Here is a 25,595-nt window from a genome sequence, read left to right as displayed (position 1 = left end):
AATCAGTGCATGGAAATCTCTCTTAGTCTGCCTCTCCCTCTTTACCTTTTCAAATTAAATAAATGAATCTTAAAAAAAAAAAAAGATAACAGGAGAAGAGGACATAGCCGTTCACTGCTTCCTAGTTTGTGCTGTGAGCCTTCTTCCACGCACGCTCTGCCAAAACAATCCTTCAGCTCCACTAGACAGCCAGATGATCTTGGATTACGAACCTCCCAAACTGTGAGCCCTAATAAGCTGCTTCCCTCCGTAAGTATTATGTCTTACATATTTACTCACAGTAATAAAAATATGACAAACACATCAGCAATAGAAATAATAAAACCAAAATTTGAACAAATTCAATTCTCTGTCATGCCATGCTCATTCTGCAGCCATTTATAATAAAGAATTCAAGCAAAGTAATTAAAGGATATTAGCTATTAGTATCATATTATCATTGTCAGAATAAAAGCTTTAAGAGAGTCTATCCCATTCACTGTTTTGAATTACACTTTCAGTATCCTCACATGGATAAGCGAACAACTAGCATATAAAGAGCTCTTTCTTACCCCTAAAGAGTTTTTAAGTGTTTACATGGAGGACTCAAGTTCAGCTAGGGGTGAGGTGGAGAGAAGTGTTGTGTCTCAGCTGGGTATCTGTTATCACAATCCAGGTTGCTTCACTTCATATCTGGCTCCCTACAACTGCACACTAAGAAAGAAGAAAGATAGCCAAGTACTTGGGCTCCTGTGTCAATAAGAAACCCACAGGGTTCCCGGATCAGCCCTGGGTCACTTGCAGTCTTACAAACAAACAAAAAACAACCAAAAAACCTCCCCCCAAAACCCTTAAAATTCCAGAGTTCAGCTATTGATACACTTTAAAATCTATACAAATCTATCTATACATAGGCTTTACCTAACATGTTGCCCATTTCAGGCATCTGTAATAGGTTGAAATCCCTTTTCAAAAGATTTTAACCCAGGGACTTGCATGGTGGGTAAGTCCTTGAGACACTGGCATCCTATAGAGATGCTGGTTCAAGTCCCAGTTGTTCCAACTCTGCTAACGTGTGTGGGAAAACAGGGGAGGATGGCCCAAGTGTTCAAGCCTCTGAACCTATGTGGGAGACCAGGATGAAGCTCCAGGTGCCTGGCTTCAGAATGGATCAGCCCTGGCCAATGCATCCATTTGGGAAGTAAACCAGTGGATGGAAGATTGTCTCTGTAACTCTTTCAAATTAACAAATAAATCATTATATATATAATGTATATAATGTAAAATATTTATGTTTGTTACATTTTTTCCAAGTGTCATATAGCATGCCTATGAAAAACAAAGCATCAATAAATTTTAAAGGAACAAATGCACACAGAGTATGTTCTTATTAAAAAAAAAAAAAGGCAATCCCAAATGTTTGAAAACTAGTCAACATACTTCTAAATAACTACCCATGATTTGGTCAAAGAATGAATCAACAAGTAAACTTAAAAATATTTTAACTATATGATACTAGAAATGTAATTATCAAAAATTATAGAATATATTCAGGACAGTACTTACAATCTATAGTTTTGAAACACACTTATTAGAAAGCAAAATCTTGGGGCTGGCATTGAAGTGTAACTGGTTAAGCTGCTGCCTGTGAAGTCAGAATCCCATAAGGGTGCCAGCTCCATTTCCAATCAGCTCCCTATTGAACCTGGCAAACCAGCAGAAGATGCCTCAAGTACTTTGGCTCTTGTAGCAGAGGGAAACCCAGATGAAGCTGCTGGTTTCAGCCTGACCCAGCTACAGCCACTGCAGCAGCGCAGGGAGTGAGCCATCAATGGAACACCTTTACTCCTCTATCTAACTCTGCCTTTTAAATAAATTAATTCTTTAAAAAAAAAAATCAGTGTCTTGAAATCAGTGGCCTATCAACTAACATTAAGATGGCCTCTGTCAAAAAGACACAAAGTGTTCACAAAGCTGTAGACACACTGAATCCCTTGTGCTCTGTTGTAGAGAATGTAAAATGGTGCATTCTGGAAAACACTGCTAATTCTCAACAAAACCAAAAACTGAATTATTTTGAGATCCAGCAATTTTGCTTCTCAGTATATAGCAAAATATTAAAAGCAGGAACAAGAACAGATATTTGTTTCCTTCTTTGTTTTTGAAAGATTTATTTATACTTGAAAGAGCTAACAGAGGGGGAGAGACATGTTGCATCTGCTAGTTTACTGCCCAAATGGCTGCAATGGCTAGAGCTGAGCCAGTTGGAAGCTGGGAGCCAGGAGCTTCTGCTGGGTATTCCAGGCGAGTGCTGAGGCCCAAGGTCTTGGGCCATCCCCTACTATTTTCCCAAGACATTAGTGGGGAGCCGGATGGAAAGTGGAGCAGCCGGGACTAGAGCTGGCACCCAGTTGGGACACTGGCAAGGCAGGCTGAGGACTAGCATGCTACGCCAGCATGTTAGGCCCAAACAGAGTATTTCTACAGCCAGCTTCAAAGCAGTATTATTCACAACTACTAAAAAGTGCAGGCATTTAAATGCCCATTGGTAGATCTACACATATATACAATGGACTATTCAGCATGCTCTGAAAACATGCTGAGTAAGTCACAAAAGGCTAATTAAAGGATTCCAACTATGCAGAGTACTTACGATAGGAGAAGCTTTAAGCAGAAGGGAGTATGCCATAAAAGTAGGAAGAGGGGACTGGGGAGTAATCACTGAACGAAAACAGAGCTACCATTTAGTAATGGTACGTTGGTAACAACGTACTGAACTGTACTCTTATAAACTGTTACCATGGTAAATGACATGTTTATTTCCCATCACAATAAAAAAAAAATGGTATAGACTTCTAACTTAGGAAGACAGAAAAACAGCAAAATAAACCCAAAATAAATATAAGGAAATAAAGCTCAGAAAAGTTATACCACAGGGGGGGAAAAAAGAGAAAGCCAAAACTTGATTCTATGAGAAAAAAATAAGCAAAACTAATAGATAGAAGAAAACAGGAGTAAAAAATGGGAGAGAAGAACTGCAGGAGGAAAAGCTGGGGAACAGAAATACAGGACGGCAGAGAACCGACAATATAGGGTACATCAAAGAACAGTGCCTGACAGTGTCAAGTGCTGATAAGCTAAATAAGATACAAACTAAAGTCTAGTTGGTTTTGGAATATAGGAATCAATGATGACCTCATCACATACAAGGGACTAGAGTTAGAGCTACAAGACTACAAAACACAATGATGAGGAAGCGAACCTGGAGCAGAGAATTCAATCTGAAGCAGTCTGCTTCTGAAAATAACAGGGTTAGCTGAAAGGAAATAAGGGTTCAAGACATAATACTGATATTGCTATAGAAGGGAAACCGCATTTTTCTCCATTTCTTTTATTATACTAAAATAAATAAAATGTTTTTGATTGTTACTGGAAAAGATTCAAAGAGGGAAGAGCTAAAACACAGGAAACAGAAGCTACAAAGGGGACAAGGTCCTCGGATAGGGAGAAGAAAATGGGACTCTGAATAGAAGGGAAAGGACTAACCTACACCAGCAGACCCAGTGATAGCACCAAGAGAGAGGCAAGAGTCCAACTGCAGTTTATAAGTGACGCAGTGGGAACAGTCTTAATTCTGATCTTTCAGTTCTTTCTCTTTGAAAATCCTACCCATGGGGAAGGGAGAAAATCAAGTATAACTTTAAGGAAAACAAAATAATGAATGGAGAAAGAAAAACCACAAGGATAAGCTAGGATTCACTGAAGGCCCAAATAAGACTGGAAAATGAGAAAATTGTAGGGGCTGGGGCAGTGGTGCAGAGAGCTAATCCTGCACTCTGTTGTGCCAGCATCCCATACAGGTGCACCACTTCCTGTACTGGCTGCTCTGTTTCCAATACAGGTCTCTGCTTACGACCTGGAAGAGAAGCAAAGATGGCTCAAGTTCTTATGCCCCTGCACCTAAGTGGGAGACCTGAAAGAAGCCACTGGCTTTCGGTTTGGGACTAGCTCAGCTCTGGAGGTCATGACCATCGGGGGAGTGAAACACAAATGGAAAATCATTTCACTCTCTCTCTCCTTCTTGCTCTGTAAAATCTGCCTTTCAAATGAAAACAAGTAAATCTTCAAAAAAATTTTTTTTGTAATGGCAATAATCCATAGCTTTAGAATTCTCTCTCAATAAATTGTAAAAAACCAATCAATGGCCTTGAACCACTTTCTACTATAATGACAATCATCAGTTCAAGTGAGTAGTTAATACTTATACTGTACTCAGCATATGCTAGATATTGTATGCTTTTTCCTTTTATTTATTTTTTAAAAAGATCTAAACAAATAATTTGAAAGGCAGAGCTACAGCCCAAAAGAAGGAGAGACAAAGAGAGATATTTCATTAGCTGGTTTACTTCTCACACAGCTGCAAAATGGCCAAAGCTGGACTGGAGGCCAGAAGATTCTTCTGGGTCTCCCACATGGGTACATGGGCCCAAGCACCTGGGCCATCTGCTGCTCTCCTGGCCATAAGCACGGAGCTGGCCAGAAATACAGAACCCAGTCTCAAACCGGTGTCAATGAGATGCTGGCACCACAAGTCTCCCACTATGGCACAGTGTCAGCCAACAGGTATTGTGCTAAGAGCCTTTCACACATTTCACATGTTTTTTTTTTAAATTATTTTTTAATAATCTTACTTAATTGATTAGGGTACCAAAGGTCAAGGGCTACAGGGTGAAAGTGGGTAATACCATTGTTTCCACAACAATATTATCATTTTTTCCTTGTATCTGGGGTTAGGGGAGTAACAAAGGGAAAAGCTCCACCCAAACTCCCACCCATCCCAGATCCCCAATAGGAGGCGCACTCTGAGGGTCCTGCTCAAACAGTTTTGATAGTTCATCAGTTCTGGATTGCTGCCAATCTCGCAGTTCCAATCTCAATGAAACCTATTCAGAGCCCACTGGCTGACAGTCTCTTGATGGTTGGGGTTCTAAGATCAGCAGTTCACTTGGAGGGATCGCCAAAGAAACTTCATCTGAGATGATCCCAGACCTGATTCTTGCATGAGTTTGCTAGTACATACTCCAACACCATCCGTCACACCAATCAGCTTATGCACATGCTGGTCATTGCAATTGCTGGGTCAGTTCTGTTTCCAGCCCTGTCTTCCTCGTGAACCAACAGGTATTGTAGTACAGCTCGATCCTACCCACTTCATACTTGGTCCTCACACAAACCAGTTGGAGGGGCAGCCTAGTTGGGGTGACTCCCAATAACCCCCACCAGTTCTGCCCCCTACCCTGGTTCCCATGCTTGCCAGTATGTACCACAGGCTTGTCCAGTTTGTCCCACATTCCATTTAGCTCTCGCACATGTCAATGGGCATTGAAGCCTAGTTCAACCCAACCAAACTACTATCCAGCCCACACACATACTGGCAGGTGCCTTTCTGTCTAGCCACCCCACCCCTGTCCTGGTTTTTGTGTTGTCCAGTTAGAGTGATAACCCCGAGAGAGGAACCCACTATTTATTTCCCTTCTAGGCCAGATTATGCATTCCCTAGGTGGTTCTGGCATTTGACTTGACAGAACTAGCTCCCAGTGCCAGCTTCTGCCATCTGATGCTGCAGCTAAGCCCAACCAACCCTTACCCACTCTAATTTATGCTTGCACCAGTCAGAACAGTCAGCCCACCGTGGCCCTTCCCTTATCTAGCTCACAAAACGCCCACAGGTGTTATAGCCCTGCTTAGTCTGATCTGCCCCTATCCCGACTCACGCTTTCCAATGGAAGTAGTTGTCCAGCAGGGTAGTCCACATTCCCCTGTCGGCTTTGTCTCCTCCCCCTGATTATCACATGTGCTGTTTGGGTGCTGCAACTACATCTGGTACAGCTCATCTCGCCTTGGCATTCCTTGATGTTTACTGGTATGTGTTGCAACCAAATCTGGCTTGACCCACACTCTGTTCTGGTGCTCAGATTTGCCAGCAGGTGATGTGAGCAGGTTCAGCCTGGTCTGCCCCCAACCCAGGCCATGTGTATGCCAGTGGGATAATTTCCATTGCCTGTTCTGGGCTGTTTCCTATTGTGCTTCTTGTGCTTACCTGCAGGGACTGTGTCCTGCCAGAGAAGTTGTCCAGGCTTCTCCATCAGAAACTGTCCCAGTGCCAGATTTTGCACCTACCAGTGGGTCCATGAGCTAGCCCTACTCAGTTCATCTCCTGAACAGTGGCTTTTCCTGACTGGCCTTCAACCCAATCTGGTTCTTACAGCTGGATGCTTCAACCCAGCCACGGCTCTTCCATACCCATATACAGCTCACACATGGTTTAGTAAGGGCTGAGACCTAGCCTAGTCTGTCACACATCTCCCCTGGTCCTCCAGAGCACCAGATGGTGTTGGAGTCTTGCCCGGCTTGGTGCTTCCAATCCCAGTCCACACTTGTGCCAAGTGGGATTACAATCGTATCCTGATCAGAATGCAGCCCCAATTCCAGCCCATGTGCTCCTTGGTGGGAAACTGAAACCAGTTAGGGTATCCCCTTAGCTCCCCAACCGGGCCTATTCCCAGCCTTAGATCATGTGCAGGCCAGTGGTTGCTCTGACTCAGTTTGGCAGAGCCCCTCACTTGTCCTGGCCCCTTGGATGCTGGGGCTTAGTGTCCCTGTCTCACACAGATCAGTAGGTGCAAGGACCTACTTGGCATGACCTGTGCTCCAACCTGATTTCTGCTGTTTCTTGTGAGTTAAAGTTTGTTCAGCCCTGCCCATTCTACCCCCTTCCAGTGGCAGCCCGGCCCACCCCACATCCTGTTTTAGGATGCACATTCAGGTGCTGCTGCTTTGACATGCCCTGACTTTTGTGGGTTCCTTTACCCATGAGTGATGCCAGGTGCCATGGTCACACCTAGCTTAGTCCATCGCAACCCCAGCTTGCGAGTTAACTAGGGGGAACTTGTATTTCCACAGGGTTGGGCCCACACCACCCCATAGAGTCTACCCCTAGACCAAGTTCTCTCGCTTGCAGGATAGTGTTTTGACCATGCCACATGTGACCACGCCACCATTCCACCACCCAGTCGTGTAATGGTACTTAACACTGCCAAAGAGGCCCCCATCCATAGCTTTGGTGTGGGTTGGTGTGTAGCGATTAATGAAGTTCTATGCTAACAGCTCATCTCTGGATTGCTAATTGGGCTGGTGAATCTGTCTAACCCAAATTATCTTCTGGATACTTCTCTCCAAACCACCAGGTCTCAGTCCCCACGCGTGCCTGAAACTTTCATGACCCTGTCATGGGGAATCACCCAAAATTCACTTCTCACCTACACTAAAACTGGCCTTAGTCATGGGTGTCCCCAGGCAGCAACTACATATCTTTAAAACATCAGAGTTCGCCGCCGGGCAGCCAGCAGGCAAAGCCTGGCAATACTTAGTGCACAGGCCGCCCAAGCCGAGGACTCATTCACTGCCTTCCAGCAGTGTCTTTGGCTTGAGACCCAAGCATTGGGTCTGACCTGGCAGGGGCATCCCCCACAGCTGCCACACTGCAGGGAGCTGCAGTTGCCCCCAACCCCAAGGCCTGAACCCCTCCCAAACTCACCCAGCCACAAGATCTTAGCGGCAGGGTGGAGCTAGGAATTTTAACCCAGTTCCCAAGTTCCCTCATGGCGGACTTACCCTGAGGGAAGAGTTCTCTTGGGTCCTGGGGGAAGGCGAGGACTTGTTCCCTGCCTTCTGGCAGTGTCTTTGGCATGAGTCCCCAGCACTGGGTCCGACCCAGCAGGGGCACCCCCCACAGCTGCCACACTGCAGGGAGCTGCAGTTGCCCCCAACCCCAAGGCCCAAATCCCAATTTCACATATTTTAAAATAGGTATCAGCAACATCATTTTACCAGTGAGGAAAATAAAGCACATATCCCTATATGTTAGAAAGAACAGTCAAACATAGGCAGTATTTCCAAGCATTTAAGTTCTTAACACTACGTTACATTGCCTCTCAAAGTCAGTCAAAACAAACCTAATTAAGGAGGAAGAAATAGTATCTCATGGGCCCCACAACAAAGAGAAGCTGTGATCTACGCAAATAAAATAGTGCTCACAGAAGTATGTTGATATGGTTTTATTCCACACACAAAGTGCCCTAAGGTAAAAGAAAATGTTCTCGTATCAATGTGGTCTTCAAAAAAATTCATGGAAAAAGAATCTTATAAAAAATACGTATGAATTTCAAAGCTTTTTTGTACTACAATAAACTTATGTTTCAGTTTAATTTTCACAAACCATTTGAAATATGCCAGTACATTAATAGAAAGCCACAACAAGAAAAGTAATAGTGGGAAGTTACCACTCAGGAAAGGAAGAAAAACAAACAGTAACTCCCTAACAGCCCCAAAGTAAAACCCACATAGTCAAAATACATTGTGTAAGAGAAAAAAGTAAAAGAAAGTCAATAGATACAAGTAAAAGAGAAAAATGAAATATGAAACAAGTTCAAAATTTCCAAGTCTTGAAAGCTCTCACTTTATTTTTTTTGCACACACACAAAATCCAATTTTATTAATTTGAGCATAAAAAACTTAACACAGTGCCAAACATGCTTCCTGATGAGATTCAGACACATGGCAGGCTAAACTTGTAATAAAGGAAAATTATTTAAAAAACAAATTATCCAAACTTGTTTCAGAAGCTGCAGAGTAACATTTCACCAAAAACTGCATTTTGAGGGTAGCAGTGAAAACGGACTCAGTTTTCACTGCTACCCTCAAAATGCATCTATTTCTGCTGAATGTATCAAAAATTTTCACCACCAAATTAACAGCAAATCATTCCGGCCTACAGAAATACGTATCATGAACACAAGTAAAGGGATAGCATTGTCCTAGAGTAATAAAATTGGAAAAAAGATTGGGTATAAAGCATTTGTAATGTTACTTTTTAAAAACCATATAAATATTCAAAAAAGAATACTCAGTGTGAAGATTAAAGATGTTATTATCTAGGGAGAAATACTACTAATCATTTTATTCTTTTTTTCTTAAAGATTTATTTGAAAAAAATGTTTTTGTTGGAAAGTCAGATATACAGAGAGGAAGATCTTCTGTCCTTTGATTCATTCTCCAAGTGGTTGCAACAGCCAGGAGCCTTTTCCAGCTCTCCCACGTAGGTGCAGGGTCCCAAGGCTGTGGGCCGTCCTCAACTGCTTTCCCAGGCCACAAAAGGGAGCTGGATGGGGAGCAGGGCCCACATAGAATTTTGGAGTGTTCAAGGCAAGGATCTTAGCCTCTAGGCTACCATACCAGGCCCCTAATCATTTTATTCTTACAGCACAGAATTACTAGTATAAATACTATGACAATTCAAGTTGGTGATTTACTAGAATAAGTTATATAAAAGTGTGCTAGCAAAGATCACTATCTACATTCATAATAATGTCACCAAAGAAATTAATGGACTATGCAGCATGTGGCCTTCAAGCAGGAAATCTAACCTCTATTTTCAAAGGCATGAACACAATCACTACTTTAGATCCTTAACAAATCTAGATTTTCAAACACTAGTTTAGATCCCATGACAAGGATCTAAAAATCTCCAGTTCATTGCCTAAAAAGTGCTAAACTGTTTCCAATACAAAATGCAAGCAAAAGCCAGTATCACTTTCACCTTAGTAGGATATAAATTTCAATCAATCATCTGAGGTTCAAGAGCTATCTATTTTAGTCTTGAAGTGGAATTTAAAGCAAAAACATTATAAAGTTTATATAGAGTGTACTGTACTTAACAGCAGCCTACAAAATGTCAGGAAACCACAGGGGGAAATTGATAAATGTAATACTTACAAGGGTAGTAAAAATGTAGAGTTGCAAAGAGCCTAATTAAAAGGTTCCGAGGTAATGAGACCCCTGTCCCCTTTACAAGTCTGCGACACTTGAGCACTTTCAGTGGCAGGTGTTTCATCCTCACAGAATGAGGAACCCTTACATCATCACAGTGGACACAGACATGGAAGACGTTTCATTGTATTAGTTTAAACACAACTCTCAACACTTGCTTAATGCAAATACATTTTTAATCTTTCCCTCCAGCATTTCCTTGTGAAAGTTTTCATCTCAACCATTTTAATTCTGGATACTTTACTTTTTACATGCCTATTTAAGCAGCATCTACATGCATCAGGAACTTCGCCATCCTTGAAGAGTAACCGAAAGGATGCCCAATACACACATCAAGCATGTCCGCTCTTGGCATGCCATCTAGAGCGCTGCCTTAGCACAAACATGAGGCATGCCAGCTCCTCCTCACAGTGGCTGCTGATATGCTCAATTTTACGACTGGTTACTTTCAGATGTGAGGAGCAGCAGTTACGTGTTACTCTGAAAACCTAGCTCTGCCACATACTAGCTATGACAACACAGGCAAGGCATTTAATTCCAGATACCATTTCTTGTAAAATAAGATAGTAGCAGTAGCAAAAGGCAATTGTAACATTTAAGTGAGATAATGTATAAAAGTGCACAGCAAAGCCCACATGGAGGAAGGGCACGACAGCACCCCTGTGTTCAGCCTACCGCTATAGCCCCTACCTGCCACACAAGTATTTGCATTTTTCAATACCTTATGTTTAACAGTCATATGCAGTCTATTTCACTAAGATTAAAGATCAAGTCGGTGATGCAGTGCAAAGCAAAGGCATTTTCCATCTTCCTACAGCACTCCCAGAAGGAAATAAATGTTTTTGCTCTGTTACCCGCAGCAGTGACAAACAGTAGAACGGACTGCGGACACAGCTCTTGCTTTTCAGCAGGACGATGAACTGCTACCTGTGCTTTAGCTATTTTGTCTAGAACTTCATCTGAACACAGTATTTCAGACTACACAATTAGGAATTCCTATCAAATTTGATCCAATCCAAAGAAACTATGTTATCTTTACTAATGGCATAGACAAATTCTTCTGTATCTACAGACAGCTTAGGTAAGGCAGTTTTGTTGTGTAGTATAAAAGTAAATGGGTTCATTAAATCTATACCAACTACATGCCTTTAGAAAGACATGCTTTTCAAGCAAAAGTTGCAGTTCCATGTAATTTTTATTTAAAAACATGACATTTGCAAAAAGCACATGTGAAATCCACTTCTCTGCTAACTTCTACAGACTAGCCTTAGTGCCTTCTCTGTGCTACAGGGATCAAAATCCAGTTGTAAGCATTTTAAAAACATGTATATATATATTCTTAAGATTTATTTTTATTGGGAAGGCAGATTTCTAGAGAACAGAGAGAAAGATCTCCCATCTGCTGGTTCACTCCTCAAATGGCCACAACAACCAGACTGAGCTGATCTGAAGCCAGGAGTTGGGAGAGTCTTCCGAGTCTCCTACATGGGTATGGGGCCCCAAAGCCTTGGGCCCCCTCAACTGCTTTCTCAGGCCACAAGTAGGGAGCTGGGCTGGAGGTGGAGCAGCTGTGACACAACAGGCACCCATACAGGACGCCAGCGCTTGGAGGTGGACGATTAACTAGTTGAACCAACATGCCGGCCCCTAATTGTAAAATTTATAAGCACTCTTTTGTGGTTTCAAATACACAGCACATCTACCAATCCTTCTCACTTAAGATACAGAGAACAGATATCAAGAAATAAGGAATACACTATGTTAAAATGATAGTTTCCAAAGGTTTCTTTGAAGTATAGCTTAATTTAAAACCTTATTTTGACTTTTGAATCATATATAATAAAACAAGATCCTAGAATAAAGTAACCAATAAATCCTAACAAATTGTTAATATAACCAGAGAAAAGTATTTTAAGTGACTCTTAAGCATAGCACTCTGATTATAATATAATCCTTTCATATAATATGTTCTAAGTACAAAAATTCAGTGCAAAGAAATATTATATTTTGTTCAGAGGTTTACTGATAGTAACACTTGTACTTTTAAGAAGACTGTGTAAATAGAAATAAATTAACCTCATCAGGTAGTAAGATTTTCATTTAAAGACAAAAGGCACAATATTTAATGAAATACAAAAGTCTACCATGTTAAATCTGAATTAGATGTATCCCTGCAAAGCCATGATTAAACAAAAAATGTTTCTTATTTTCCTTTCAAGATTACTACAAACTGATGATTAAGCAAAAAATGTTTCTTGTTCTCTTTTCAAGGCTCCTAGAAGCAACAGCACCCAGCAACTGAACGTGACACATATCCAGATTTTGGTTTCTATATACTATTCCTCTGTACAAAGAACCAAGACTTCTTGAATAAACCGTCGTCTCTAGACTTGAAGCCAAGCACAAGCCTTTGAGAGCCCGTGTCAGCAAGCACTCCAGCATTAATCAGTGAGAAGGGCTGCAGAAGGCAGAGCAGTCAGCTCGCATGATGGCCACTGATCAAATTTTGGGACAGTTTAATCATCAGAAAGAAAAAAAGCCACAATTTATAAAATGAATAAAAACCCATGAAAGGTTAAGGCGTGATCTAGAGACTGAACTGCTGGATGGAAGATTTCTTTCAAAATAAATATCAATAAGTAAACGCAGGGGGAGGAGCAGACTGTTGTTGAGGACACCCACATCCCTCAGGTGGATTATCTGGTGTGATTCCTGGCTGATCCCCTTCTGATGCAGCCACCTGCTGAAGTGCATGCAGGGTTAGAGTAGGACAGTTGCAGCGCTGGGGGCCCTGCCATGTATCACACTGCACAGGACCCTGGGCTGCTGGCCTGGCCCTGGCTGCTGCGGGCAGCACGACAGAGAACCCGTCCACAGATGATCCCTGCGTCTCTCCCTTGCAAATAAACAACCATGGTAATGATTTGCCCCTCAAAATAATTAACAAAACAGAGCACCTTACCTGCCACCACTGGGGAGAAAATCTCTCCAGTTCTTTACTCTGAATATTAATTAAAGGCATAAAATTAAATATTGAATCTGTATTAGATACTTAATTAGGAAAATTCATTCCCTACCTAAGGAAGGAATCTGACAAAGAACCTCTAACAAAAAAATTAATTTTAGTCAGAGTCAGCCATGGGTGCTAAAAATCTCTAAGCAAAAGATATTCAGAGACCAGCACTGTAACACACGTGGTTAAGCTGCTGGCCAAAAAGCAGCATCCCAATGGGCACAGCTCCAGCCCAACGGTCCCACTTCTCACACTGCCCTCTGCTCATGTGCCTGGGCAAACAGCAGCAGTGGCCCCAGGACTTGAGTCAGACAGACTTCCAGGCTCCTGGCTGCAGCCTGGGCAGTTGCAGCCATTTGGGGAGTGAACCAGAAGCGCGAGCTCTCCAATTCCTTAATTAAATAAGTTTTTCAAAAGTCCTTAGACACAGGATATTTGTTTGGTGCCAAAGAATTTCCCCAAGAATTATCCTGGGAATGCAAGCAGGCCAGCCATATCTCTAGCAGATCTGAAAGTCACTACTTTAATCAAGGATCCCATTTAGCACCACGGAGCATCACCATGTGGCATTACGCACTCCCTACATGATGTGGTATGAGGTACACAGCATCACCTACGTCACATTCTTGCCTAAGAAAGCTGCACATCAAGCTCATCAAGCCTTTCTGCAGACGTAACTTTCAGCAATTTACAGGAAAAAGGAATAAATGAAACAACAGGACACAAACAACCCAAAATGTAGGTGTATTCTAGACAACTGGTTTGGTTAACTGGGTATATAAAAAAAAAAAAAGAAGAGACAATGAGTATTATTTTTTAAAAAGAGAATCAAGACTTAATCACCCAATGAAGCACATTAATCCTGATTGCAGAAGAGGAGAGAAAGGCTGTGAGAACAATTAGAAATGCTAAAGAACAACTGAAGAAACTGAGTGTGGGCTGGTTTCTGATAGGTACTGATGTCACTAGGGTTGAAACAACATACTTATTTTTACGAAATGTATACTGAAATATTCGAGGTGGCAGGGCTGCAATTTCCTTTTTTTTTTTTAGATTTATGTATTTTTATTGCAAAGTCAGATATATAGAGAGGAGGAAAGACAGAGAGGAAGATCCTGTCTGTTGATTCACTCCCCAAGTGGCCACAACAGCCGATGCTATGCCGATCTGAAGCCAGGAGCCAGGAACTTCCTCTGGGTCTCCCACACGGGTGCAGGGTCCCAAAGCTTTGGGCCGTCCTTGACTGCTTTCCCAAGCCACAGGCAGGGAGTCAGATTGGAAGTGGAGCAGGCAGGATTAGAACTGAGCCCATATGGGATCCCAGCACGCTCAAGGCGCGGATTTTAGCCACTAGGCCAGCTAGGCCACCGTGCAGGGCCCTGCAATTTACTTTCAATGGGACACACATACACAAGAACAACACTACAAAACACCAATCACTGAATTTTACCGGTGGGAGCATATCACCCTTCCACTCCCCCTTATGTTCTGTTCCACAGACTGAAAATTGTTACACCAACTTTTTTTTAAAAAAGAACATCTATTAGGGCCCAGTCTGGCACTGCACTCTCCTTGCACCCTCTGGGATCCCATATGGGCTCGGATTCTAATCCTGACAGCCCACTTCCCATGCAGCTCCCTGCTTGTGGCCTGGAAAAGCAATTGAGGGCAGCCTACAGCCTGAGATCCTGCACCTGTGCGGGAGACCGGGAAGAGGCTCTGGGCTCTTGGTTTCAGATCGATGCAGCTGTGGTCATTGCAGCTGCATAGGGAGTGATTCAATGGATGGAAGATCTTTCTCTCTGCACATCTGACTTTCCATTAAAAAAAATCTTTAAAAAAGTACATCTATTAAGACATGCAGTAGAAAATACACTTACATACAGTTTCTCTGGAGTTCTACTCTCAATTCTATTACCAACAAGTGCAGCCTAAGGCAGGTGCTGATTTCCATAAAATTTGAGTTCGCAGTATGTGTCATTAGACTGACGTTAAGACTACATATTTGAAACGCCTAGCAGTGTCGCACAAAACAAACCTCGCTTTCATAATCAATACAATCACCCTAAAACACAACAGTAAAGGGCAACATTCACTCTCTACCCTGAGAGGAAACCAAGTTAGGTAAAATTTATTATTATCAGTCTCCTGGAAGTCCGAGGGAAATTACGAGAAATTAAACATTCACACAGATTTTCCAATCCAAGAATTTCAACCGAAATCTCAAACAGAAGGAAACCTCAAGCTTTACCTATCCCATCTTTGCCATCTATCAAACTGCACAGGTCGCTCATGGTTGTTAGACTACTTCCCAGTAAACACGAGCAATAGAAACCGGAGTCAAAGAGAATCCTGCCCCGATCGCGACAGAAAAAGAAATTAAGTTTCTGTCTTCATTTCTCTAAGTTGCAATAAAGAATTCAATTATGGGGCCTTATTCTAAACGCTGGTTACGACGCTGGTTACGATTCCCAGCATTCACAAGGTCCCAATTTCTTTTCAACGGTTGCAAGGTGCTCCTCATTTCACTTGCATGTAGCCCCCCCTTTTCTGGTTAGGCCGGCAGGAAAACGAGCCAATGTAGAAACCTCTCAGGTGGGAAAGATAAAAAGTCTTTTTTTTTTTTTTTTAAAGAAGTGCCATCTTTTTCTTCACAGCACCAAAGAAAAAGCAGAAGGGAGAGGGAGGCAAAACGCAGGTCTCGGGGTCGCGGGGTGCACCAGGTGAACACCTGCGCTCGTTCTGCACTAGGGCGTGGGGCAAACGCGTGTGCAGCAGGCGGGGTGCACCCAGCAAGGTTGGGGGAGTCGCTCCTGGACTGCGCGGCTCCAGGCCGGTCTCCCTTCCCTGCCAGGAGAGACCCTAGGGGGGATGCGCCCCGCGCGGATGGGGTGTAACGGACCATCAGCAGCCCGGAGGCGAGCGCTCCCCCGAGTGCACCGGCGACGTGTGGCGGCCGCATCCCCTGCCTTGCCTCCCGCCCAGCCGGCCTTCCCCATTACCTGCGGGCCCGGAGGCCTGCTGCTCCTCCTCCCCGCCAGGCTGAGCGGGCGAGGTGGCGGCGGCGGTGGCGGCGGCGGCGACACCCCGGGGGCAGGGGGCGGAGCGCGCGGCTCGCTCCCTCTCCTCCCCCGGGAGCTCAGGGGACCCTATCTCGGGCCGCCGCGCCTAGGCCTGTGGGGCTGGGGCATGGCGGGCCGGCCCCCCGGCGCGCCCGCGAGGTGCAGCAGGGCCGGCGGCGGCGAGGAAGGCACGCCGGGCGCGCGGAGGGGCCCGAGGGGAGGAGCCAAGGGGCCCCGGCGCCGCGCGCGGCCGGCCGTTGGGGGCGGCTGGCCGAGGGCGGCCGGCCGAGCGGGCAGAGCGGCGACGGCGGGCGTTCTCCCGGCGGGGCGGGGTGGGGAAGGGGAAGGGGCCGAGGGGAGGGGAGGGGAGGCTGGGAGGGAGCCGCCGCCGCACGCGCGCGGGCCGGCGCCGCCGCCGTGGCCGCCGCTCGCACTCCAGCCTGTTTGGGGGCACTTTGTTTGTGTCCCACAATGCTCTGCGCACACGGCGGCGAGGGCTGGAGGGGGTGAGGGGAGGGGCGTGGCCAGCGGGGGGCGGAGCCCAGTGTGTGTGTGTGGGGGGGAGACGAGCCTGTTGCGCAAGCGCAGAAAAGGCCCTTGGAGGCGTCGGGATTTGAACTGTGGGCGACTCGGTGTCCTGGTGGGGCGCGGGGGCGCACGGCGCGGACCCTGTGGGCCTTGACACAATGCCTTTTTCCTTGTGGGCGCACGTGCAGGTTCATATCCATAGTCTGCATAAGGCCTGAACAATGCGCCTTTCCTGCACGCAGCCTTCTCCCTCGCCTACACTCAGAGCATGAATTTTTTCCTCCTCAGCTTTCATAACTAATCGCATCCTCCCCATCCCCCCTCCCGTCCTTTTCCAACTAAAAATCGGGAGAGACTCCGATTTTTTTTTTCGGGTTATTTTTTGTGGCAGGATCGAAACCGAAACACCCCAGCTCCTCCCTCGGTGAGAGAGGTTAGTGGGTTGTGTTCCCATTTTTCACACCTGGAAACCGAGGCTTTTGGGCAGGTGAGGGTCGTGCGCACCGGGCGTTCTCCCGTGGCCACCGCCTGGACTCTGCCGCTCACCACTGTCAAGGCGGTTCTAGAATTATCCCCGGGCGACGTAGAGTCGAGCAACGGCTGTTTCCCTCCTCCCCGCACCCCCAACACCCTCCACACACCGCCCTCCCACCCACACAGGGGCACCAACAGCGGGTCCAAAATATATACCTATTGCTTTCACCACGGTGACTCGTTTGATTTCCCCCATCGCTTAGCTTCCAGGGCTTCCGGGGAGGGAGCGTGCCGGCCACCCGGAAGTGACCGGTAACTGTCTGGTGGGTGTTGGAGTTCTGGGTCGGTTGCCAAATCAATCGTTTGAAGTGCAAAGGCGGGGGACCGCAAGCCCCGAGTCCCTTTTCTGGGAGGGCCTTGGAGGCTCCCCAGGTATCTGGAGGTGGGTGGGCGCCAGGGCACTCTGTGCACCCGGTTTTGACGTACTTTATTTTCCCACACCTCCAGCTTTTAGGAACGGAGGACTTCCTCTGTGCAAGGTGGAGAAGCTGACGTCCCCGCCAAAGCAGAGCGGATTTTTTTTTTTTCTTCCCCAACGCTCACGTTAATCTTCTCCCCAAGCTTGGGCAAACAGCCTAGCACCCGCACACCCTACTTCTAACAGCTGAAATCCGCTGGAGAAGTAAAGGCAGTGAAAGCGGCTTGCGTGCATAGCCCCTGGCTGTTTCCAACAAGTTATTCTGCAGTGTTGTTGAGTCCTCGCAGCTCCTGTGCTCTCTAGGTTTCTCTTGTTATTCTCTTACACACACACATACATGCATATATGTGTACATATGTGTGTGCATATAATTACACTCGTTTCAGAGGTGAGGAAAATCAGAATGATGCAACACTAAAGGATTTTTGCTGAGATTTTTGAAGAAAGATAGGAAAAGATGACAGAGTGCTTACCTGCGGGAGCCAGGCTGAGGCAAAGACTTTGAGCTGGAGGTGGTGGTGCAAGGATGAGTGTTTGGTTTGTATAAGGTGAACAGCCAGAGCACCACTGGTGTGGTAATAAGGTAATCAAAATAAGCCCCATCTACCTTGCCTAGGGCATTTAATAGGCCACGCAATAAAAGACCAGGTGTTTCTTAAGGGACTGGAGGTGACAGCAACTGGCAGGTGGCACAAAAACTTGATTTTCCTTGGATTGTTCTTTTGTCTCATCTCCTCTTTTCTCCCTTTGAATTTCTTTTTTTTTTTTTTTTTTCACTCTGCCACTTTAAGATGTTTGATCCTTCCCTCCTCTTCCCCTTTGGGACCCAGTGTTAGCTGCTTGAAGAGGGTGTGAGAGAGTACAAATTAACTGTCACGGGAGCCCTCTTCTCGGGTTGGCTTGGGCAGGGTCAGTTTCTGTGGCTTTTGCAGCCTCCCACCTTTTCTCTTCCCCTGCGAGTGGGGACTTGTCCTTGCGCTGTTGGGACACAGACGTCTTTGACACTAAGTTGAATAACATGGCTGGGAGGACTTTGTGAAATCAGAATTCTGCACATAGGTGAAACAAACAAATGTAGACAGTACAAGGAACCTTTAATTATTAACTCAGTTTGGATGATTCTGAGGAATTCAAATTCCAGGTGCCTTTTTTTTTTCCAGCCATGAGCTGTTTGGGGGTACAAATTCTGGCAAAAATGAACCTTTTCTGTGGTAAATCATTAGTGCTAGATAGGACCTGAACCCAAAATATATTTCCAGAGCAAGGATGTTTTCCACAGAAAAAATCTCTAGTTTGACTTGAACAATTCCAGTGAAAAGAGCTCACTGCAGCAGAAGTCAGTCGTGCTTCTTTATTATTCTAAATACATTTTAAATACATTTTAAAAGAACTAATGTCACCCCCCTCACTCTGAATCGGAGTCTAAAGTTCCCATTTCACCATCCACCCAGTTGAGCAAGTCAACTTGGCTGCTTCAGTATTACGTTGCATCTCGATTCCCGTAAGTCCTAGAGAATTTGTTATTCTCATCAGCAACACCCTAACGTAAGAATATAGCTTGTCTAGAGAAGAGGAATACCACTTACTGCTTCCATACGCTTCCCTTCGCCTCATTACCTATGGGATATTCAGGCATAGTGATCACATCACCCAATATAGCGTTATTTTGTTCTTGGGATAAAGTCTCAAACACAAAGGGTATCACAACCCTGTGCGATCTGGACCCTACCCAAGGTCGTCAGTTTCATCTCTCAATATGCTATACCAGTTGTTAACATTTTATGCCCAGAGTAAATGTCTATTGCATTGTTTGGGACACCTGCCATGCATATGCCTCGGCTTGAGACATAGTTACGCTTCTGATTGTGGATTCCTGCTAATGTTATTTTTTCAACTAAATAAACATGTTTGTTTTTTTTTCTAGGAAGGTGAGAAGGCATGTTTTATTCCATTTTCCATGAACTGTGCACATTTGAATATAAATACCAAGTTTACTGAGATATAATTTTCATACTATAAAATCCATCCACTTAAGATACAAGTCAGTGGGTTTCAATATATTTGCAGTTGTGCAATGATCATTAAAATTAATCTTTAAGATTGATTTATTTATTCACTTGAAAGGCAGAGTTACAGAAGGAGAGGGAAAGAAAGAGGTGTTAACCAGGTGTTACCAGGTGTTAACTTACCTCTCCAATGGCTGTGGCAGCCAAAGCTGAGCAGGTTCAAACTCAGAACCCAGGAGCCAGGAGCTTGTTCTGCGTCTCTCATGTGGATGCACGGGCCCAAAGTTTTGGGCCATCTTCCACTGTTTCTCTTATGAGTAGGAATTGGATTAGAAATGGAGCCACGGGGACTCAAACCAGTGCCAATATGGGATGCTGGCACCACAAGCAGTGGTTTTAGTGGACATGCCACAATGCAGGACCCTAAAATCAATCTTTTAAAAACATTAACATCGGGCCCGGCGCGGTGGCGCAAGTGGTTAAAGGTCCTCGCCTTGCACGCCCGGGATCCCATATGGGCGCCGGTTCTAATCCCGGCAGCCCCGCTTCCCTTCCAGCTCCCTGCCTGTGGCCTGGGAAAGCAGTCAAGGACAGCCCAAAGCTTTGGGAACCTGCACCCGCGTGGGAGACCCGAAAGAGGCCCCTGGCTTCGGATCAGCATAGTATCGACCCGTTGCGCTCACTTGGGGAGTGAATCATCGGACGGAAGATCTTCCTCTCTGTCTCTCCTCTCTGTATATCAGCCTTTCCAATGAAAAAATAATAAAAAAAAATAAATCTTTAAAAAAAAAAAAAAACATTAACATCATCCCGGAAAGAAACCTACATCCAATAGCAGTCATTTCCATTTGCCCAACTCCTTAGCATTAGGCAACCACTTACCCATCTGCTTTCTGTACAGATTCTCAGTGCAATATTTTGCGATTTGTTTCCATGCAGATCTATTTTTGTGTTTGATTGGTGTATCTTTTAAGTCCTCTTCCTACACATTCAAGTTATCTATTTGCTTATTTTCATTTGGTTTCAAAGGTAGAGACAGAGATTATCTAGCTGCTGATTTACAACTCCTCCGACCTCCCCCCCGCCCCCTCCCCCCCGCCCCCCCCCGGGAAAAATAGCTGCAAGAGCTACGGTAAGGCCAGGCCAAAGCCAGAAGCCCAGAAGCCTTTCCAGGTACCCAGTGTGGGGGACAGGGACCCAGGTACTTGAGGCAGCACTTGTGGAATGGGGACTCAAAACCTGGGGACTTCTATATGCAATGAGGCATTTTAATCAGTATCTTAACTGCTATACCAAAAGCCTTCCCTGCTTAAAATAGCCTTTCCTTTTTAAAAATAGGGCTAGGTTGTTTATCTCATGGCATTTCCTATCATCTAGATTTTGTCGTTTGCATCACTGTGGTGTATTTAACTCCTCCCTTTGTCCTATGCATTTTCTGTAAATTGGCCATAAGATTACATATTTTGTCAGATCAGATTTAATTTTTGGCCAGTAGGCATTACAGGCGATGCTATACTTTCCCATTAGGAGACACACAGTGTGGGTTTCCATCTCTTTTTTGTGATCTTGGCAGCCTTTAGGTTCATTCATTCATTAGTTTCAAAATAGTGATATAAATCTGTAATGCTTCATTCATTAGCCACATTGCTTCCACAGAGAAAATTTCCCCTTTTCAGTTATTTAAGTACCTGGTGGTAAAGTTTTTATGAAAAAGAAGAGCATGGGCCCGGCGCGGTGGCGCAAGTGGTTAAGTCCTCGCCTTGCAACCCCGGGATCCCATATGGGCGCCGGTTCTAATCCCGGCAGCCCCGCTTCCCTTCCAGCTCCCTGCTTGTGGCCTGGGAAAGCAGTGGAGGACGGCCCAAAGCTTTGGGAACCTGCACCCGTGCGGGAGACCCGGAAGAGGCTCCTGGCTTCGGATCGGCATAGTATCGGCCCGTTGCGCTCACTTGGGGAGTGAATCATCGGACGGAAGATCTTCCTCTCTCTCTCTCCTCTCTCTGTACATCCGCCTTTCCAATGAAAAAATAATAAAAATAAATCTTTAAAAAAAAAAAAAAAAAAAAGAAAAAGAAGAGCAAATGTTTTCTTATTTATTTTATCAAGTGTCTCTTGGCCCTGTCCATGTCTCTCATATTCAGCCACGAACATCCTAAAGTTCTCAGCTTGATCTCTAAGATTTTAATCCCTAGGATCCTCCTCACTGTGCAAGGTCCTGCACGATGGGGTCATTCCAGCATCCCTCCAGGCCATGGGCCTCCTCCTTCATTACCTCAATGGCCATCTGGCTTAGTCTCATTTCCTGAGTCATCAGGGTTTGTCCTGTTTCAGGGCCTTTCCACAAGTCCTTCTGCTTAGAAAGCTTTCTCCAGCCCCTGTTTTCCCTGCCAGGAGGCATGAACTACATCCAGGTCTCTCACATGGGAGGCAAACACTTGAACCATTTGCCATTGCTTTCCCAGGTACATTAGCAGGGAGTTTGGTTGGAAGTGGGGAAACTGGACTCAAATGGATGCTTATATGGGGTACTGGTGCTGCACCAGTGACTTAACCCATTGTATCACAGCACTGCCCCCCGCCCCAGATCTTTTACATTTTATGACAAGTATCTTTGTGTCTCATTTTTCCATTTGACTCTGATGACCTCTTTATAAATAGACCTTTAATAAAACCAATTTTAGTGATTTCTGTTTCCTGCTGGGGCCCTCTATGATATATCCAGATAGTTTGAAATATAAAGGAATGTGTGATGGTTAGAATGTTGCATCCACTCATCCAACAAAGCAGAATGTTACATTCACCAGTGCCAGTCACAACAAAGTCATCTTATAAATGAGAGGCAAGGCAACCGACTGGCCGGCTGGGACCAATACCCTTTATTGGAGTGTCGCCCCAAACAACACATTCACAGGGTTTTATGGCTTCAAAAGGGGCAATCCACAATAGCCTGCAAGGTGAGGAGGGAAATACCACAGATTCCCTACCTACCTTGGCTGGACAGTCCATGTCTGGCTCTTCTCTAGTCCAGCAATTAATGTAACCACCCACTTAATTCCTTGGAGCCACCTGTGAGATAACCAGACTTGGGCCTTGATTCATGAGGATTGGGGCCCATTGGTGCTAAAGGTCACATTGGCTGGCCTGAAAGCTCGCACAGTTACAAGTAGCAATGAGCCATGCTTACTCCATTTTGTTTTCAACTCTATAGGTGATGGTACCCAGGTGTTTAATCCAGTATCAGTTTAAGGGTCAGTGTTGTGGTGTATTGGGTAAAGCCACCACCTGTGACACTGGCATCCCATATGGGTATCAGTTTATATCCTGGGAGCTCTGTTTTTGATATACCTCCCTGCTGATGTGCCTGAGGAAAGCAGTGGAAGATGACTCAAGTGCTTGGATCCCTGCCACCCACGTGGGAGACCCAGAACCAGCGCCTAGCTCCTAGGTTTGCCCTGGTCTAGATCTGGCTGTTGTGGTCATTTGGGAGTGAATCATCCGATGGAAGATTTCTTTGTCTCTCCTCCTCTCTCTGTAACTCTACCTTTCACATAAATAGGTAAATATTTTTTAAAAAGAAAAAAAAATACCTATCTGGATTTTGATTTTAACATATTTTTTAGATATGATTAAATTTCTAAATGTTTTTAGACTTTGATTAAACAAGATTGCTCCTACTGGGTTGAGTCTAATCTACTTAGCTAAAGACCTTAAAAGTGAAGACTGGAATTTTCCTAAAAAAGAAGGAATTCTGACTCAAGACTGCACTATAGAAATGCTGCCTGAATTTTCTGTCTGCTGGCCTGCCTTGCAGACCAGATTTGACAGTCACCATAGTTGTGTGATCCAGTTTCTTAATGTAGATCTCATTATTCCCCCACATTTTGTTTCCCAGGAGAACTCTGGCATAGACCGAATGCTTCTGAATTCAGAGAGGAGCCCATATGCACAATGTTCAAGTCCCCAGATAATCAGTGAAAATTTCCCAGGCACAGGGTGAGGGACAGCAATAAGATGGAAAAGAGACATTTCCCTGAGAGCATTTACAAGGGTGTGGACAGTGACAAGGATGACTCAGTGGCACCTCCAGGCAATAAAGTGGAGAGAATGCGCAGGTGTCACATCCCACTCCGCATCTCCGCTCTGTCATTCATGCACCTATCCAGCTACCTAACCATCAGAGTGACTTGGAGCTCCTGGAATCCAATTCCGCACTCACATGTTTTCTTGACTTTGATCCTGTATTTCAGGAATGTTGCCCCATCCCCACCTAGATACTTTTAGCTACATGTACTTTGTTTTTTAAACTGGACAATAGTTTTTTCTCCTTTAGGTTTCAACAAAACTCTGGTTAAAAAAAAAAAAAGCAGAGTTAGGTGCATCATCTTCCTCATTCTTTCAATGCTTGGATTATTCTGCAGTTCTGTGATTGTATATCTCAACTTTGCTTGCTTGTAAACAAGGCCTATTCATTTTTAAAGTTTATTTATTTTTCTTTGTCCCAGAGAGAGAGAGAGAGAGAGAGAGAGAGAGAGAGATAGAGATAGAGATAGATAGAGAGAGAGAGAAATCTTCCTTTTGCTAATTTACTTCTCAAATACCTGCATACCCACTTGCAAAACCAGAGGCTGGATTATGCCAAAACTACAGTCCAGGAATTCCATTCTGGTCTCCTAACTGGGTGGCAGGATCCCAGGTATTTAAATCATTAGCTTCTGCTTCTGGAGTGTGCATAGACAGGGAGATGGATCAGAAAGAGGAGCCATGGCTTGATTCCTGGTACTCTGATACAGGATATAGAACTATCAAGTGGTGGCTTAACTGACTGCTTTTTTTTTTGGCAGAGCCATTTCCCTGGGAGTATTTACAAAGTTGTAGACAGTGAGGGGAATGACTCAATGGCACCTCCAGACAACAAAGTAGAGACAATGCACCGTATCCCACCTTGCGTCTCCCCTCTGTCATTCATTACCCACCCAGCTACCTAACCATCAAAGTGACATCAATACTTTGTTTTATTTTTTGCTTGTTAGTTATTCTTTCCTGATTGTTGCCAAGATCCCACAGGGTTGAACCATTAGAAGAGAGGTATTTTCTGAGCTGCCGCAGACAAGATACATATTAAAAATCTCTCTGAGCTTCAAAATGAAAACACAGTTTGGGGATCATCTAGGACTATCCATCATCGGCTTGCACACAAGTCGAGTGGACAACTGCCCATGTGGTTTGACTTCACTCTCATGGACAGGGTGGAGCCACTCCATTCCCTAGATTATCCTGCAGTGGAGGGTGAATGCCTTCGGACATACTCCTCTTTCTTTTCAGTGGGTATCAGGGCTTTTTCCTAACTCCACACCTAAATAGCAATTTACTTCTGCTTAATGGTCACCTCCAACACATTTCCAAATACAGCTCTCACCCCAGACCTATTTCTCTTTCTGAGTTTTTTGTTTCAGTTGAATTTTGTCACCATTTATCAAATTTTCTAACTCAGAAAAATCAAGTCTTCTCATCACATGTGCCCAACTAGTCACTAATCTTAGTCTTGGTTGTGAACATTTTCTGACTGTTTTCATCTTCGTAACCATTTTACTATCTTACCAAGACCCTTCACTGATTCTCACTGATGAATGTGCATCTGGTGTTCATGCTCCACCATGCATCCGGGGAGGTTTATGGTAAAGACAGAGCTGACTTCTCCTGAAACTTTCTGTAATGTTCACTCAGGATAAAGTATAACTCCCATGTAAAACAGGACAATCACTTAAAAAATATTTTGAAATATGGGGGTGGGTGGGAGAGTGAGAGTGAGTGAGAGAGAAAGTCTCTCATGTGCTGGCCCACTGCTCAAATACCTGCAACCGCTAAGGCTAGGCCAGGTAGAAGCCAGGAGTCCAGACCTCAGTCCGAGTTTCACTCATTGGTGGCAGGGACCCAAGTACTTGAACCAAGTACCTGCCAATTCTCAGCGTGTTTGTTAGAAGGAAGCTGGAATTGGAAGTGGAGCCAAGCCTTGAACACTCTTCAACTCAGATCGTGGGCATTCCAAGAAATATCTTATTCACTACCCAAATACATTTTTCTCTTTCTTATTTTCTAAACTTTTGATTTGTTTATTTAAAAGGTGGGGATGGGGAGAGAGAAAGAGTGAAGGGGAGAAAGAGAGAATA

The 25,595-nt window shown here is 44.6% G+C and overlaps 1 protein-coding gene across 5 annotated transcripts in view; it reads right to left on the bottom strand.

Annotated features, from left to right (window-relative positions):
- ZBTB44 (zinc finger and BTB domain containing 44) overlaps positions 1–17,227 on the bottom strand; it is a 70,766-nt gene extending 53,539 nt beyond the window's left edge. The window contains exon 1 of one of the 5 annotated variants that reach the window (XM_040992660.1): positions 17,161–17,227. The gene's annotated coding sequence lies outside the window, so the exon portion shown is untranslated. Of the gene's footprint in view, positions 1–15,882; positions 16,222–17,160 lie in introns of those variants that run through there. The other 4 variants (XM_040992661.1, XM_040992662.1, XM_040992659.1 and 1 more) reach the window with 4 other exon arrangements.
- Positions 17,228–25,595: the final 8,368 nt, after the last annotated feature.

Source organism: Ochotona curzoniae, unplaced genomic scaffold (genome assembly GCF_017591425.1).
Source record: "Ochotona curzoniae isolate NIBS_2020 unplaced genomic scaffold, NIBS_Ocur_1.0 contig_832, whole genome shotgun sequence".
Taxonomy (NCBI): Eukaryota; Metazoa; Chordata; class Mammalia; order Lagomorpha; family Ochotonidae; genus Ochotona; species Ochotona curzoniae.
Note: the sequence above shows the minus strand (reverse complement) of the source record. Positions and strands in the feature narration are given on the sequence as shown.